Genomic DNA, 18,866 nt, shown 5'->3' with positions numbered 1-18,866 from the left:
TTGCATAGCGGTGACGCAAGAGACAGTAATTTAAAAGGAAAGGTAATACTGGAGATGTACATGAGAAAGATTCAGGAAAGAAGTGAACTTCAGAGAGTGAGAAACCACTCCAAGATCAGGATGTAGCACAAGAAAAAAGGAGTAACCAACAGGCAAATGAAATGAAGTGAATAAGAAGAAAACAGGCAGGTATATGGGATGGGAAAACTGGTAACTGTACCAGTAGATGGATAGCAGGTAGGACCACCAAGATGACTGAAACTGAACTCAGTGTGCTGAAAAAGGCAGGAAATAGGTGGAGACTGAAAGAGCAGCAGGAGCAGGCGCAAATGGTGGGAGAAGAGGAGTCTGAGAGCTCTGCCTGGCGAGCTCTGGGGCAGAAAGACCCCGCTGAGGGGGGCAGAGGAGGCAGGCGCGTGCCCACGGCTGCTGGCTGGAAGCGTGGCCTGGCAGCTGGGGCGGCAGGCTGCTGGCACCCCGGCCGTGAGGCTGCAGCTTTCCCGGAGAGGGAAGCTCTCACTTTTCCTGTAACATAACACACGCTTGTTTGTTTTACTTTCCCACCCTCTCTTCTCTCCCACTGCGAGCTTCACTGAAAATGTAACTCAAGCCCCAAGCCTTTCAGCCAAAGCCACTGCAGCTTTTTTTTTTTTTTGGAAAAGCAAAAACATGTCTAGGTTTGAAGTGACTCTCTTGCTTTGACCCTACATTCAAGCAACACAATCAATATCAATTAAAATGATTGCAAATGAAATCCTTGCTTGTTTAACCTTAGACTGCAATTCTCCTTTCCTAACTGACACATTCCAGATGAGTTTGGGTCTTGCTTTTTAAAATGCATCACATTTGCTCTGACCCTGTCAAGTGTTTAGCTCAAGAATAAGATGACTTTTTGACAAGACAGCTTTGGAAATGTTAAGACATTTGAAGTTGCCATTGGTTTGCAGGTTTATGATACATGATTTAACTTTAAAATAAAAGCGGATGAACCAATAAACTCGGTGTAATTGAAACAGTCAAATTTATTACCAGCGGCTGCGTTCCTGTCACCTGTGAAGAGCTGAAGAGCAGTCTGCCGGCACTCTGCTAAATGACCACTTGTTATTGTCTCACAAGAATTAAGACCTTTGCTGCTAGACCTTGAAGACACTGTACCAAGTAAGGTACCGTGGACAAATGTTACTTCAAGCCAAAAATTACAGAAAGGAAGGTCAATGTCATTCTACTTCTAAATGCATTTCAAGCCACAACACTTTCACAAAGCTTTGCCTACTCTTTTTGCTTGCAGCAAACATTCTGGAACTGGTGTTTAACAGTAATTTATGGGAACAATAGAAGTAGGAAGGCACGCAGCAAATACCTCATCTTTAGTAAGAGGTCAAGGAAATCTGCATGAATGTGAACATATGGCTGTCCTTGTTTTCAGTATAAACCTTTCTCCACCATCACCCACTGGGGAGATAGATAAACAAAATCTACTGTTTTAAGCCACACTCTGCAAGTTCACCAGGCAGCAAGCCTTCGCGTTCTTCCTTCTCCAATTTCCTCTTTGGAGCCTGCGGGTGCCTCACTGCAGAGAATTGCACACATCTTCCTCACTACCTGCTAACAGACATACTGTACAGCTATTAAAACTCCCACAGGTGCTTGCTGTCCATCAGAAAGGAAATGATCCCATTTTAAGCCATCAGTATTTCCTCTAGTGATGGCAGTAAATGCCCGACGAGTGCTCACAGAATTACTGTCAGCGGAAAGTGTGTCAGAGAGCAAGGGAGCTTAAATGATTGAAGGGAAGCTGGGGCACCATTTTCAGGTAGCTGAAATGAGGCATGTTGCAAGCCCAGCCTCCCCAGCTTTCACAGCCTACAGGAGTGCTGAAAGGCACTGCTGTTCATGCTCTGCAAGGCCAACCTGCCCAGCTTCCGCAGCAGATAAAAGTATGTTTAGGCTGAAGCTGCTTTCAGCCAGGACTGTGAGCTCAGCCAGCCCGGTTTACACAGCGTATGAAGGATTTGGAAAAGAGCTTGTGCTTATCTGACAGCACCTACTTGAGCTGATTCCAGCGGCGTCGCCGGGGAGAGCGTGCCTCCTGCAGACCGACCGCACGAGAAGCGCCGCTCCTGCAGCCTGCCGTCACCTCGGCGAGCATCCTCCAGAAGGGGAGGAATCGGGGTGGCAGCACGTGATCCAGGTCCAGCGTTTTGGGGAAAATAGAGTATTGTACTCGGGTGCAAATACTCAGAAGCGCTGCTGGGCCCACGCTGCTGACAGGCAGCAGTCGCGAGCTTGTTTAAAGAGCACAATATAAACACTTAATCTGAATTAATTCCCCCTCTGCCCGGATTATTGAAACAGGCATTCCTATCGAATTCAAACCGCTCCCACTGAGTGACAGAATTAGGACTTGAGCAGCCGCTCCTTTCCGCAGCCAGATGTGGCTGGTTCATCGCTCATTTCCAGCCTCGCCAGGAAGGTAGCACAACCCCAAGCCTCCAGCCGCACCAGCTGGCCCCAAGCTGCCAAAGGAGAAGGCATCAGGGTCCTACCAGCCCAGACTGGTACAGCAGATGGATGTTTTACCTGCACCAATTTTCAGCTAAACTTGTCAGAAAAAGCAGAAAGGCACTGTTGAGTTAGAGATACCTCCAGCCTATTTGTCCCTATGGACAAGAATACTTAGAAATACCAGCTCCCTAAAGTTAGGAACAAAACAAGACAACACAACTATTTCAAATCCTGCGGTGCAGGGGACATGGTGCTTCCCTCAGCTAAACCAACCTGACCCTAGGCAGACGGACGGGGAACATGGCTCATTTACCACCGCCGCTAACTAAATTGGTGTCCTCAGTCTATATTCCTGTGTTTGAGGTTTTCATCTTCATAGTGCAAAGTATCTAGTAACAACGTAACGACTGCATTGGCTACCATGTGAATAGCCTGGGGCTTAGAAATGGTAGCTGGACCCCTAGGTAGCTTGGTCATGAATTCATGAATCTCGGGCCTGTTTCCTTCAGTAATTCACAGGGGGTTCCACTCACTAAAAAAATGCCAAGCTTTCATTTATTTTCTGGGATTCCTAACTCAGCCACACGTGTAGTCTCCACTTACTTTCAGTGCACACTTCTAAAACACAGCCATGAAAAATGTACTGCTCTTAAGGCAGCAGCATGTAAGGAATTAAATGCTCCAGACAAATCTCCCACGGGATGACAGCCTCAAAAGCATCCACTCTGCAAGCAGCTGTGGACGTTCTGCGGTTCTGCCTCCACCCTGCGCTCTCTTACCACCCCCGAGGAAGCGCACCGTTCCCAAGGACTCAGCAGAACAGAGGTATGGACGCTGGCTGGCTGCAGCCGAGCAGTTCACAAGCTTAGCTTAAAGTGCAGGTTGACACAGTCTGCACAAAGGAGACGAACGCTCACAAATCCACTCGTGCCAGCTCTCCTGTAGGGGCGAGTCTCCAGAAGAAAAACCAGGCATATCCTGAATCCCTGGTGCTACATGATAAATTAATTCCTGTTCAAACACTATGACACTAGAGGCATTTTTACCAACTCTGCAGTTGCCCTCAGTGGTAGGCAACAATTTGCAGTTCAGCTGTCATGAGGTCTAGCATGTGTATTAAATAATTAGTCCTCTGGTAGTTTCTTTTGGCTGGGAAACAAATGAGAAGAAATATAAATGATCCAACAACAAGAAATATGTAGAAGCCAGCCACCTCTACAAACAGCTGCCCATAGTATATTACTTCAACCTAATGGGAAAACGCTGAGTGAGGTGACTTCTGGCACAAGAGAAATGCCTTGCTAAACGTCTAAATGTCACAGACACTAATAAAAAGTCCAGGACAGCGCATCTGCGCCTCTCTCGTCATCCTTGCTCTTCCTCAAACATGTCACTGGAGAAATGTATTTTGCAACAGAGGACTGCAGCTGTCAGTCTCGCCAGCAGCTATGTTCTCCTGCCTCGAGTGGCTTAGCACACCACGTGCTCGCGAGCAGCTAATCTATAACTGGTTTGCTAGAACAAACAATAAGCAACCAAATGTTTCCATATATCCTTAGGGCTTCGTAGAATAGCTCCAAACATTCTGATATCAGTGTCAGGAACGAGGTATTCATTTATATCCTAGGCAGTCGCTGAGAAAGGGGAAACAGTATATAGCAGGCAATTTTGATGTATTCTGTGTTATAAAACATTTTTCAGACAGAGAGCTCAAAGGTCATTAATAGATTTTCATATGTTTACAGACAGCAGCAATTTCAAGCTCTGTAATTTTAAAACTGCATGTCAGTCTCTCAACTTCCAGCTGTTATTTCAACATTAGATAATGAACACGATGCAAAGGTTACACAATCACTTGAACCAGCTTATGCTGTAGATCCAGTCAGACAAATCATTATTAAATTCTAATTACACATATATTATTTTACAGCTCTTATTAGAACAGCAAGGAAAATCCTCTTTTTATAAAGAGATCAACAGTTTAGAAAAAGAGGCCAGAAAGGCTATTCTTTTAACGTGTCAGGGTTGCTCTTCTCAATCCCTCCATCCCCTAAAGCCCTGATTTGTAACAGTCGCAGGGACAAAGCTGCACCTGGTTACAGCAACCAGTGGTGCTCAGCCAGCCACCAGCCCGCAGCTTGCTCAAGTGCTTTACAGGCTCCGAACATACAGACACTGACGCCTACCTAAAATAACCATCTTTGATCAGAGGGGGGAAAAGGTGCTTAGTGGTTACCGTGTGCACTGGCTGAACATGCTCCTGTTTTTTCTTCAGACAGCTACTTTCAAACCAAAAAGGCACCCGCGAAAACTTCATTCTTCCCAAGGACCATGCTGTTATATGGCTGTACAATTGTTAGCTCTGTAATCCCCCGATCTGACCCTGTTATCACGCAGCCTAACGAACACCACCATTCAACTGCGGAGTGGTCTTAAGGAAATTCTGGAGGGTACTGGCAGGCGTACCCCTTTGCCAAAGGAGAAAACCAGCAAACTGGGGTTTGCTCTCGCCTCTTTCCCTGCCCCCCTTTATTCCCAGGCGGCACAAAGTGTTACCCACTCTGGTTTATTCCGCCCAAAGCCAGCTGTCAGTCACACAGCATGCAACTTCAATGGGAATCGAAGAATCGCATCCCCAAGACTCAGCTTTGAAGCAGGACAGACCAGCAACGTCCCTTTGTGCGAGCGGGGTCTCCCGCGGTGACAGCAGCGCTGCCCTGGCATAGCGATGCCTCTCTAATCCCCAGCGCACCCTTAGCAAGCAATGAATTTCACACTGGGAAATTCCTTGCTTTGACATTAAATAATTCCAGCTGGGATTTTCAAAGGATAAGAGATAGGAGTCCAATCCCATCACATTTCAATAGGAAGCCCCTAAGGTTTATTTTATTTTGAAAAAGGAAACCCAGATTTCATTCTCATTTCCATCCCATTTTCCTCTGGGAAATGAATGTGGAAGCAAGAAACAGAGGGCAAGAGCAATGCTAATGGCAGGGCAGGCTTACAGACTGACAACCGGCAGTGCCAGCTCCTGGGTACCTCAGCTGGCAGCACGTGATACAAGAAGCAGCAGACAAATCAGTGTATTCATTCATCCGTGCTTCTGCCAGAGCTGAGGAATAGTGCTTCTGCTGGGTTAGTCTCACTTGCCACCAAGGAAGTTCCCGAGCAAACACTCCACCAGGAGGTAGACAATTAAAGCTCAAGAGGAAGCAAAAGCAGCAAGCTGTGGAGAGGAGAGCACCTGCAAAAGGGAATTGTGCTCCACTTGTCCGAGCACATAACGTAAAGCCCAGGGGCAGGTGGAGCCGGGGGGCAATAATCCCTGTGGAGGAAGATGACACAGAGAGGTGCCGTCACCTCCTCCTGCTCTCACATAACCCAAAGCACGGGGTGCAAGTTTTCGCCTGCTTTGTCTCTCTTTCCATTATGTTTAGAGGACTTTGCTTCCCTCTTCCCATCCAAGTGGTGCTAAAGAGGGCCTCTGTGCCATCACCTTCCCTTCCTCAGCCCCTGGGAACTGACTTTTGCTCGCTGCTTAGCTCTCAGGTCCAGAAACCTGTCAGCATTTCGGGTTCCTCAGAGCAGAACTCGAAGGCTGGTTGGTTTGTAGGATCCATTTTCTTCCTGCCTGGAACAAGGCCTTGCCAGTCAGAGACAAGAGAAAGGGGCATTCACGCAAAGTTTTCCATTTGCTGCCAGCGCTCAATTTTGAAATGCAACAGGGAATTCAAACTTGATACAGAGCAGCAACTTCCATCACCACTAACCCACTCAAATTAGTTAAGAGCCCTTGTACATCTCACGATTCGTGGCTCCGAGGGTATAACTTGGCTTCTCATTTACTGCTCACAGCACCTTGTCGATGGCACACATCATGGAGCGAGAAATACAGATGTAGCACGCAGCGTTTAGTTGTTCAAGTGGGCATAGCCCTCTGGCAAGAGCTGAAACACCGGTCCGCGTGAGCAGGGTTAGAAGAGAACAGATGAAAGCAGAGACACTGGAGAAGAGCCCGCATGGAAACAGGGCTTCTTGTGATTACTTCTGTCTCGCAGCTCTTAATAAGCCGCGTCACAGCTGACACCTCCACCAGCTATCTGCTTCCTCGTGGAGCTAACCAGAAACAGAAGAGCTGACGTGGCGATGGCGTTGTACACGTGCTATGTAACATCTCGCTGCTAGAGCGGCACGAGCAAAGCACCAGCACGTCCCGCATCCTGGGCTCCGACACCAGTTCTCGGCGTGACCATACGAGAGACAGCCGCTTAAAAAATTTAGTTTTAAGTGCTCGTACAACCAGGTAACAGCTGCAGCACGCCTCTCGGAGGTGTGATGATACAAAGAACTTTCCAGACGAGGGAGAGCCGCAGCGGCATCTCCCAAGCAGAGCTGATACCAAGGCTAAATCCCCGCTGTCACCGCTGCCCTCGAGCCCCCCGGCGCCCACCGGCTCCGACAGCAGCACGGTGTCACCCCGGGCGAGCAGGGAGGACAGGCAGGATGTGCTGGGCGACCTCCATCTCGGGAGGCTGTCGCTAAGCAACCAGGGCCTCCGCTACCCGCAGCATCCTCCGCTCGCTGCCACCGTGCCCAACTGCTCGCTCGGAGCCCTCAAAACCCGGTGTGCAGAGCAGCTCTCGTCAGGGGACTCGGGGAGCACCGATAGTGAAGACTGCAGATGAATATATCAACAATACCATGTTTCAGAAGAAGATACAAGGGCAGAAGGGGGAAATTTTATGCATTGGACCAGAAGTACTCAGCAAAGCAGAACCGACTTTAAAATGCGGGAGATGCCAGGTACTGTCTGCAGGGCAGGATATGGATTTCCAAGGTCCCCAGCGTGACTGAGCACAGTTATAATTGTGAAGTCTCCAGTTTCGGCAGGACCACAGAAGCAGGTGACCCCTGAGACCAACACCCTTTCTGCAGCGATGAAAGAGCAAATGCCTTCCCAAATCCTACAGATACAGGCTGCCCGTATAGAGGCCATAAAAACAGAAAGACCAGGTTAAAGTTCGAGCCATCCCACGGAAGGCAGCGACCTGCAGAGCACACAGCCACGTTAATTACCGTGTGCTTAACTGCAGCTCTCCTCTCTCTCCACACTGAGTACATTTCCCATCCACACGTTATTCTGTTATTGATGTTGATGAGGTTTGCAGCTCTCAAATCCCATTAGGGAATGCCTTCCTCTAGCAAAGGAAAAAAAAAAAAAGCATCTTGAGGAGGTGAGGGAAAGTTCTTTCATAATTTAAAAATAACTCTGCTGCTTGGTTGTTATCAAGCCTTTTTCATTAGCAATTCTTAAAGCACGATGCTTTGAGAATCAGCATTTTGACCCCCCAATTTTACAGGATGAGGAATGAACAAATACAAAGCAACTTGTCCCAAATCTTCCACAAGTCCTCTGGCAAATTTAGGAGGAGATTCTACATCTCCCAGGCCCTCGGCCACAGTGCTCCAAGAGAACGAACACAACGACAGAAATCTCCTGACACTAGAAAGGATTTAACCCTGGTGGTAGATGTAAGATTATTTTTTTTCTTGGACACACAATAAATGCAAATGCAGATATTAGCTACATAGGAGGCAACAGGTGGGATTTGTCCAGCTTCAACCTCACATCCTTTTGAGTGTCTTAGATAAAAACCAGCTTGAGAATAGCAGAGACAACACGATCAATACATTAAGTCAAGCTGTTTGTTACCAGAAGAGTAGAACTGGCAGCTCTTCTTGGCTCCTGAAATATGACACATAACCTGGCCTTTCCAATGCGCTGCTTTGGATGGCACCCAAATCCAGCACCATCTGGCCAGCATGCGCGTATGTGTACAAAGAGGACAGAAGAGGCTCCTGGCTGACAGATAAAGTGACATATCAGTGCAGCGACACGGACTTCAAATCTCTTCAGAGGCTGCAAAGCCAGCTACGCGCCGTGGAAACAGGCGGCCAGCTAAGTGACTTCAGGGCACTGCGGGCTGAGAGCTTCTTGTCCACGAGAGAGCTGGGTAAACACTTGTTTTGTTTGTAGAAACCATTAGCAATGCCACAGAAATATGCAAAATTATTTTCCTGGGGTAGGTTCAAAGCAGAGGGTATCGCATTTCCTTCCCTGCCCAAAAGCTAATCCCTACATTCAAAAGCCTGAATTTTCCACCTCTGTTTTTACATTCAGCCTTGCATGACGCCCTCCCGGCACCACCCGGCAGTCAAAACCAACATGTTATTCCACGGCTTAGAGCCTCTTAAAGCTCGGCCTCCCAGCTACGGCACAGGCCGCTCCTTCCTCCTCTCCTGCCACCAGGACGCCACGCGCAGATTCTTCTCAATTCCGTTTCGAGCACTGCAGCGATGATTTGGCAGTAAGGAAATGAGAATATGAGGTAACAGCAGGAATAGCGAGCTGTCCCAGAGAACAAGCGGGGTGTCTCCTATCACATCTAGCATCCCATTCTGCATTCACTCCATGGTTTTGTTCAGCTGTTAACTCCACTGAGGTACAGAAAGTCACACGGGTGGAAAAGAGAGAACAAGCTTTAACTCAGTTTATGCCAACTGGGGAAAAAAAAAATTACACAGAAATCAGCAGGAATCTGATGAAAGAGCTATTGCGGCTTAAGAAAACACATACCCACCTATCCACCTTGCCTTCCTCCTGAAGGTTGGCGTGCCCAAGCCAGAAGGGAACATATGCTAGCCTGATACGATCACACGATGGCTCCTATGGGAATGTCCACTCAATACCAAAACCCAGCTGTGTCAAGGCTGGGGGGTTAGAAGGAGCTTTAAAATTGTGTCTGTCATTTGGAGGAACCCATCCCCAAGAATGGGATCAAAGGCTCCCAGGCACCATTCTCAATTCTTTCACTTGAGGGGTGAAGGCATCGACTGTTGCTCGTGTGCCTTTCCCCTCTGCTGAGCTGCTCGGCAGCATCGCACAAGTCCTTCGTGCTGCTCCCTACCTGGCTTTACAGCATGTCAAAAGGAAAACACTGCAGATAAACCACCGGCGGTTTTCAATCAAGTTTTTAACCAAGCGAAGCAGAAAGTCACTGCCTCTACACACAGAGGGCATTTGACCAAGAAAATTCAAGTGAATGGGAATCTTTGAAAAAGGACAGAATCTCTGGGAACTCTGCAGATTAGAGCATCCTTTTTGTTGTTGTTCAGCATTAACTATCTTCTGTTATTGCTACAGGTCGCACATTTATTGCACCTTCTACAAAGACGCCACTAGGAAAATTTTTATCTTTGTTTTCAATTCCCTTAAGAGCCCATCATGAAAGCTCTGTGATTGTTAAAACATGGGAAGTTCAGTAGGTGCCAATACCAATTATTTCTATTACAAACCACAAAGAATTAACCTTATTTTCTTTTCTTTGTATCTCAGCAGTTCGGGTGTACAAATAAATAAATACACAGTCAACAAACAACTAATGAGCTCTTATAGAAACGGCCTTAAGGTTCACAGGTCAAACTTAACAGAGGAGTCAGGAGTTTGGGAGTTAAATATCAAGACCAGAACAAGGGGCTAAGTTATTAACAAATCCAGCAATTGTAAAACAAATGGCAAGAGAAGTGTTTAAATACTTTTAAAACCCTTGTACTGTAGACAAAGCACTCAATCCTTGTTCTGAGCCTGACCCACTTTTCATTCAGAGGGATCAGCTTGCCTCACAAAACGAGCCAACTATCCTTTCCTTGGTTTTGCAGGTGCTAAAGCTCCAAGCAGGAGCCACAAGGGGCACAGAGCATCCTCTCCGAGGCCAGCAGTGTGGGGACAGCAGCAGAGACGGCCCCGCTGCTGCCTGCTGCAAGGCTCCTTCAGGCATCCGCTACCAGCACTGTCCTCAGCTTGCTACTTCCCCTTATCTAATCTTACTTCTTGGTACTTCACAGTATCACAGGTTTGGCATTTTAAGCATTTGAAAGAAAAAAAGGAGACTGCAGAAGCAGCGAGGAAGATTAGCATTAAGGCACTGACTGTCTTTGCTGGCCAGGGACAGGTGCTGGCGCGAGGGCCACCGTTACTGAGTGGCAGACGGGGACCCCATCCCCGCTCCTGGTCCCACCTGTGCCTCGACGGGCTGCTGGTCACCTTCCTCCTCCCTCCCTCCGGAGCAATGCTGGGCCAGTTCAGCGGGCAGCCACAGAGGTGGCAGCGCTGACACGAGGCTGAGAGCACAAAGGGAGAAGCTGAGGGCAAGGCGCTTCTGCCAGTGGTCGCTGAAAAGTTTTCCAAGAAATGATAACCCGAACCCTAGCTGAGACACAGTGTGATAAAGGAACGGAGAGACAGAAAACAAAGAGGAACTGTAAAAGAAAGACAAAGCCCTTCTCCCTTTAGCACAGCAAAACAAAAAGAATAAAAAAAATAAATTAGCATTTTAAGAGGATGCAAAGGATCTATGTAGAAAAAACAACACTAAGCTCTACTCCGGTTTTGTACTTCTAAAATAAGATAAATATATTTGTTAAACGTCACTCAGGCTCAGATGCACGTATAACCTCCTGATATATTCAGCTTACAGGACAATCACAAAGCCCCTTACTTGCCTTAAACCAACCCCTACCCACATACTTCACTTTTGTGCAGCAAAACCAATGCACTCCAGTAATAAAATCCATTTTAAAATCCAGTGTTATCAATGAAATAGCAATCCACAGGACCTAGTTTCACTTTGTGTTTCTGAAGAACCACTTGTTCTTCAGGGCACTCCTGTTATTTGACATACCTTCCTCGGCTGGTCTCCCTGTCCTTTTCTATTTACTGGATTACAAACATTTTGGAGGCTTGGAAAGCACAGTCTTTAACATTTTATAGAAACATCTGCCAACAGAGCTGCTAAACACTCTTGTAAAAGAGACAGAGATGTTTATTTAGACATGCTGCTGACGTTTCCTGTTGCATTTTGATCCTGAGGCATATGCAGTCCTTCCAAACAATTTAGCGTGCGTGTACAGTGGAAGCACAGTTCTCAGAGAAGTACAGCTGAAAGTAATCGAGACTGAAATTTCAGAACCATCACAGCAAAAACATTGCCAAAGCCCCTCCCAAGGCTCCAGGCAGAGCAAGCACCTAGCAAAACAAAGCAGAACACACGATGCTTCCGGAGTACCAGCGTTGGAAAGGCACAGAGGGGGACTCCAGGGCTTGTTTGGGATGGTTTCACGGGTGGCTGGAGCGACGCAGGTTTCACCGTCAGACACTGCAGGGCTGTGATGCACAGTGGCTTCATTTCAGGCTGGCCAGTTCCTTGCCAGCCACAACGTGCCACGGCAGCAGCCTTCCTAACACAAGGTGCCAAAGTCAGGCAGGAAATCAGGTACACGCTCCCACGGCACCGCAGCAGCAGTGCAGATCCACGCACTGGGTGCTGCTCCCACGAGCCTGCCCCGCGCTGAGCTAGCTGGGTTATCCGCTTAGCTGTGAGAGTCGGTGCGGAACGGTGCACAGGTGTGTCCTTAATGCTCCAGATCCGTGCTCTCGGGTGGATTTAATTACGGCGGCCCGAAGAGCTACCATCTGACTCCTCCCTGCCCTTCTGCTGGAATTTACCACTCCAAGTGCAGCTGACAGAAGAGAGCTTACCCAGCCCGCAGCCCCTGCCGTTCATAACTTCGTGGATTACTGTAAACTATCCATTGATCACAGTTAAATCACCTTCAGCTGCTGCAAAATCCCACTGGGATGATGAATCTGCATCCCTAGTCTCTCTGCCTTTGTTTCTTAGCTGTTAAAAAAGGAGTAACTCTTCACCACAACATTACAACCATTAGGTTGGGCTACAAAGTTTTCAGACCGGCTATACAAGTACTTAAGGAAGAGTGTGATTGATCCCACATCCAACGCACCACCGCCGCCCGCTATCAGCCAGCACCGAATAACCTACGGCAGTCTGAAGGGAGGGGAGAATCCCAAACCCCACTGCATGCTTCTGACATTTGATCCCTGGAAGTGAAGGATAATACTTTCAACAACAGATTATGAATCTGTGTATACAGAAAGGATTAATGCAGCTTGTTGGTTACCGAGATGAAGGAATATACAAAATAAAAGAAAATAAAATAAAAAGGAGAACTGTGAATTAAAGCTAACCGCACGAAAATTAAGGCGTTTATTAAGGCCTATAGACCTAACAAACCAAGGAAGTAAAAATACATGTATGCAGCAGAGGAAGGGAAAATCATCCACTTCGGCTGAATTTACTCAGTGTGGATTGCCCTTTCCTCCCCGAAGAATGCTTTTGCAGAATTAGCTGCTTTACTTCGTATTTGGGTTTAGAACACAGCAAGGAAACAGAATTTCACTGCCTTAAGACCCCTGTAACCTCCTCACAGGAGAAAAATGGATCTTTGCCTGTAAAGCTCGATCCTGCATGGTAATGGCTGTGCCACAGATCGTTTCTTTTTCTGATGCATGTTTTAAGTTATTTGTGTAAATAACCATGCTGGTTACTCCCATCTGGTTTCCACAGGGAAGCATTTTAACTGTGAAGAAAGTAAATGACAAAAACTGGTATATAGTGAAAAATGCATTTTCTGCAACTACTTGAATTTTCTTTCGCTTGAGCCTGCTTTAATAATTCTGAGAATCTGCACATATTTGGGTAAAGCAAATTACTCCAATTAAAAAAGAAAGGGTGCTGCTATGATATAGAGACATTCTCTACATACTTGTAATTACTCTGAAAGAAGTAGATTTTTTGGATTCTTCTTTAGGGTCAAGAGGTTTCTAATTCCCGATAAAGGTCAAAGCATCTCATTCAGGTGAGATGATGAAGCTCCACAAGAGTTTGACTGAAAAAGGTCACCAAATCCAAATTCTCTCATATTCCTTAAATAAACTTTTAAATAAATGAGCCTTTGCTCAAGTGCTGAGGATATTTAAGGACACCACGGTAAAAAGTATATACTGATTTCCAGTCATTCTTACCAGAGAGAGCTTGTATTAAGTGGCTACAAATCTGAATAAGCAACTTCTATCCGTGCAACTTCTTCCAAGTGCCTTTTATGAGGTGGGAAGAGGGTGTACTGATAGAAGGCCTATACATAAAACTCAAGGTCAGAATCTCTTCATAACAGATCAAATGGATTAACTCATAAGTTAGCACACACTCAGAGATGCACAGAGTTAACCAAACAGCAAACACTGCTTTAGAAGCAGGAAAACCCGATGCACTCACCTTCACATCTATCTGTTAAGATATACCACTGCATTTCCTGTTCTAATCACAGGCACCACTCCTAAGAGACAAACCCGCAGTGTAAGTAACCTGTTAAACAAACGAACCCGTACATATCCAACTTGAGGATGCACAGGACTCAAGTTTGTTCCTTCCAGCAACCACAAGGACGCAAGCAGATATTGTGTGCCAGGAACACAGATCCCCTGCTCCATCTGGAAGCTCTCCCTGATGGGAAAAAAATCCAGGTAGGTCTGTTCCTACAGATTACCGAAACACACCTGAAACAACCTTTTGGGCCACAGAGGCTTGCCCAAACTAAAAGCAACATGTACACATGATTAGCTCAGAAATTAGTCATATTAACAGGTTAAAAACATGACCAACCATCCAAACAGCTTTCTGCTACTCCGATCCCAGCACAGAGCGCTGAGCCAACCAGTCACAGAACTGCAGCTACAAGTTGCTAACAAGCACCTTCCAAAAGCTGCTTTTCTTCTTCGTTCTCCAGCAGTGTTTGGATTCATACCACGAGGTTAATTTGCCAAGTGACAAAAAGAGTCAGAGGCACCCCCAAAATAGGTCCAAAATCACCTCCCTGGCAGCAGGGGGTAGTTGTATTCCAGAATTTCTGACAAGTTCCTCAGTCACTCAGTCCAACATAACTTCCTTGCCTGGTTTCCCCTCACCTTGCTGCTTGCTCCCCGTAGTATTTCCTCTGGGAACTTTCCCTAACATTGAAATGCATGATCTGAGGCTGCCTGCACAGTCCATGCACAATCTCAGTCTCCAGTCAAGGTAAGAATGAGTAAGAAAGGAAGAAGAGTGGGTAAGAAAGGAAGAGCCAAGAAGCGAATATAGACATTGGAAAGGGAATAGTAAAGATCATTTTTCAATAAAGGTCAGTTTCCAAATAGTAAGCACAGGCTAGGCAGGGATGTCTTTCTTTTGAGGGCAGTAAAGGAGTTCGAAGCTTCCTCACCCCCAGCTTCCATGCATGCAGCAGAAGAGCGGTGGGGACCCTCCAGCCCAGCACCCGGACGGACACACAGCAGAAGAGCGGTGGGGACCCTCCAGCCTGGCACCAGGACGGACACACAGCTCTGTAGCACCCAGGACCCTCCATTCACCTCTGCAACGTGAGGCTCCAGCACCCCCCAGCCCCAGACGCGCTCCCCAGTATAAATCATTTCAGCCACTATTCAAACACCTTCCTCTGCAATCCCTTCCAAGAATTCCGAACCAGAAAGCCCCAAGCAGTCTCTCAGATAACAGGCTCGTTTCAAAGAGCAGGCGGAAGCGCCAGCTACCTGCCAGCTGAATTATTTAGGAGCCACGTGCGTGGGACTTTGAGGCGCTCCTCACTGCTGCTGGTACAGTCCCCTCACCTCCAGACAGACAGCTCGGTGTCTGGCTCAGACTGACGTGCAAATAAAAAGACCTCTTTGTGCTAGAACAGAGGCTCTTTCATGTGGCCAAACTCATGAGCTAAAGAACAGAAATACAATACTATATATAAAAACCGGGATTGTACAAACACCATTACAGACTCACGATGAGAGGCTGTGCTTCCTTCCATAGCAAATTACATATACAACCCCTAACAACTGCTTAATTTGTCTCCCACCTTCCTCCTCTCCCTCCCTTTATTTTTAATTTCTGGCAAACTTAGTGCTTATAAAGACAAGTGCTTCAGAATGGGTCGAAGCTTCCCCCAGACAGACAAGTTCCCCTGCTAAGCCCTATTAAAACACACACTCTAATTCAGCCTTTGCTTGAGGAAGGTTTCTGACTGCCAGATAAGCCACACACCATTTCTGTAACGTGGACAAAAATCCACTACGAATTAGTATAAAACCAAACTCATTTCCTCTTCAGGCTTGGGCCAAGATTTGAATCGAGGTCTCAGGAGGTAAAATGACTACAGCATTATAAATCATTTCTGGCTGCTTCTTTGCCTTACTTGCGTATTTTTACACTTATCTGAAATCCACATATGTGCAACATTAAAAGAAATGGTGGGGTATTTCAGATTATAACTTAAGAGACAATAGCAAACGGTTACTTCGAAGGTCTGCGAATTGAAACTTTTGTTCTGTGTGCATTCATCAGCAGATTTGTTAAAAAATTTTAAAAAAATGAAATGAATTTAATCACTGCAACCTTGATTCACCTCTCAGCTGCATAACACAAAGGTGTGCCATGATTCTGTATTTCCAGGACTTAAACACCTTAAAATCCCTGGATAAGAGTTAACACCCCTTTATTTCACTAACTGAACTAGTAATTTGACTCAGGAAATAGCTACAGACGTGGTTTCACATTTGTACAGGTTAGGCGTATGTGAGTGAGGGCACTTAAGTATCAGCAAGTCTTTTTTATTTTGCAGGCTAGAAGTTACCCAGGGCATGCAGCTGGTAATCAGTTCCAACACATTTATCACTTCAGGTACAAATCTCATAGCTGTCATTTAACCTTTCTAACGGGAAAACTGAATCAAACACAGTCAGCCTTCAGAAGCAGTTAGCGGCAAAGTCAAAAATGGAATCAGAGTTTCCAGTGATCCCACCATTACGTCTTGTTTCTTGGGGCATAATCCTTCCAGAAATGTGAGCCGTGTGAGAACCACTACCTTAGGAGAGGTGAGCACCACCCGCACCAAAACCCAGCGGCTGTTCTGCCTGGAGGAAGCCACTCGAGTCAGGAAAAAGTTTAAAAGCACTGCTTTGAGGATCCAAGAAGCCCCAGCCATGGATCAGATCCTTCCCATGGAAGATGGCAGCAACAACGCGCGCGCTTCATGAGACAGGGTGGGAAAGGAAAAATCAAATATCGACGTAGGCCAAAGATCTCTCTGCAAGCTCCGTGTTTCCCAAGCTGTCAGTAATGAGGCTGCTGCTGTCACTTACCCACTCAGTCACTCTCTCCCATCAGACACTGATAGCGCGCCTGTCACAGCCGCAGCGATGCCGGAGTCAGAGATGACAAATCGCAGGGAAGACGTGTCAACACAATCAACTGGCCTGAAGACAGACAGCTGGTGCGCAAATTCCACCACAGACAATATCGCTTGTGAAATCATTCCAAGGCATTTTTAGCAATTGCAAGCTCTCAACAACAGCCCCAGCTGCTAAAAATAGCCCGCCGAAGGCTCGCTCCAGCACTAATAACAGCGCTGGCTGAATTTGAGTCATGCCCCACTTGGTGACATATAAGCAAAACAAGCACCAACCTCAATGAAGTTGGAGGTTTGAACGCTCAGAGCCCTAGCAATTTTAATGCACCCCTATCTCAGTGTTCTCTCAAGTCAGCTGCTAATGGATTCCCCTGAAACGCCAGATCTAGAGACAGACAGACGGGGTCCTCCACCGCTAGGTAAAAAGTGAAGGCTCAGATAATTCTTCAGTACAAATATACAGCAGCGTGGTTCAATACAAGCCCTCCTCACCGCGAACAAAAGGGACCAATGCATCAAAGGTGCTAAGTGTTCCCATCTCTCACATTTCAAAGGCTCCTACCGAGCATCCATCAGCTCACAGAACATAACCGCAATGTCCTGGAAAATAGAGCAAACCCTGCTTTCCCAGCGGTGCTGAATGCCGAGAAGCAGCATGACAGGGAAAGGGAGCTCCACTTCCCTTGGTATGCAACCAACCACAGAAGTGCACTTTTCCTAGCGAGGGCTGGAGCAGCACCTGCAAGCCGTAGCTGTTCAAGACCTCTGAGAAACAGGTAGAAAAATGCTGAGGGCACAAGGTGCTTTCATATTCAGATACCCAGCACTGATTCTTCAGGTTTAAATCAAGACAGAATTCATCTCCAGACTATTTTTAATATAAAAATATACTGCCTCCCAACTCCTCATTGCAGGTATGCTACCAAACCAACACAGACCACCAGACTTGTCTGGATTAATCCCAGACTGAACCACGGCCTTGTGTTTAAAAGGTTGATTTCGGAGACACCCAGAGATGGAATCATCGTGATCCTTGATAAACTGCTACAGCGGTTAATTATTCATCCTGGTACAATTTTACAGCTTATCTCCAATCTAAATGTATCAGTGTTACAGCCTTCCAGCCACTGGATCTTGTCACTGCTCCGACTGCCAGACGAAGAGCCCTCTATTACCACGCTGCTCTTCCCATACAGGTTGTTATAAATTGTAATCGTGTCACCCCTCAGCCTCCTACGACAAAATAGCCAGAGCTCCTGGAGTCCTTCCCTGCAAGACAGATTTTCCTATTCTTTAACAATTCCCATGACACTTTCCTGAAGTCTCTCCAACTTTTAAGCGTCCTTCCTGAACGGCAAGCGCCAGGCTGGGATACAGTGTTCAAGTTGCACTCGTGCCAATGCCCAACACAGGGCGACGTAACCACCTCAGACCTGCTCAGCCCAGCCTTCCCCTGTCTATACATTCAAGGATTAGATAATCCTGGGCACAGCTAGGCTGTGAAAACCCCGATTCAGATGGTTATCCGTCCTGACACCCGTGCCTCTTTCAGGCTCAGCCGTTTCTCAGGAGGCAGCAATCCACCCTCCATCTCCTCATTATACACCAAGGGCCCTCATTTCATCCCCAGAGCAGGGCGTTTTATTACGCCAGAACACGCTGTTCGCAAAGCAATCCCAGTCACTCCAGTCCTGTTCCTTATCTTGCACTCCACCTAATCTGTGTGTTATCGGAGGACTTTGAGTAATGGTGCTATTTTTTTTTCCCCCTGGGTCACTGATTAAAAGAAGTTAAACAGTGCCATGCTAAGGACCTAGTACAAACATACCTTCTGAAAGCTGATTCTTTTTTTGCCTGCCCTATTTTGAAACCTTCCTGCCTGACGGTTCAGAACCCAGTTCTCGTGCTGTTTCTATTAAATATCCGCATTAGCAAAATAAGAAAGATGGGACAAAACCACTCCACTTCAAAATGCATTCAATCAAATATCTGGGGCTTTCACAGCTGACTGCGAGAGACCTTGGAGAAAACTGCCAGCTACCAACTACCTTGCCATTAGCAGACAGCTTCGAGCTGATTTCAAGTGTCCAAGGGCCCCTCATCCAGCTGCCTGCTTTGCCACCTCCCCTGCAGAGCCCAGGGCCGCACGGCTGAGGCCAGGGGGGCTCAGGCAGCGTGGCCGGGTAGGAAGGGAGAGCTCCTGCTCCCCGAAG

The 18,866-nt window shown here is 46.9% G+C and overlaps 1 protein-coding gene across 21 annotated transcripts in view; it reads right to left on the bottom strand.

The window, feature by feature from the left end:
* FBRSL1 (fibrosin like 1) overlaps positions 1 to 18,866 on the bottom strand; it is a 519,147-nt gene that overhangs the window by 386,632 nt on the left and 113,649 nt on the right. Inside the window, exon 1 of one of the 21 annotated variants that reach the window (XM_083803996.1) lies at positions 2,049 to 18,866. This exon is cut by the window's right edge and continues 12,513 nt beyond it. The exons of the other annotated variants lie outside the window; for them this stretch is intronic. The gene's annotated coding sequence lies outside the window, so the exon portion shown is untranslated. The remainder of the gene's footprint in view (positions 1 to 2,048) is intronic. 21 annotated transcript variants of the gene reach the window in all.

Source organism: Anser anser (assembly GCF_964211835.1).
Source record: "Anser anser genome assembly, chromosome: 18".
Taxonomy (NCBI): domain Eukaryota; kingdom Metazoa; phylum Chordata; class Aves; order Anseriformes; family Anatidae; genus Anser; species Anser anser.
Note: the sequence above shows the minus strand (reverse complement) of the source record. Positions and strands in the feature narration are given on the sequence as shown.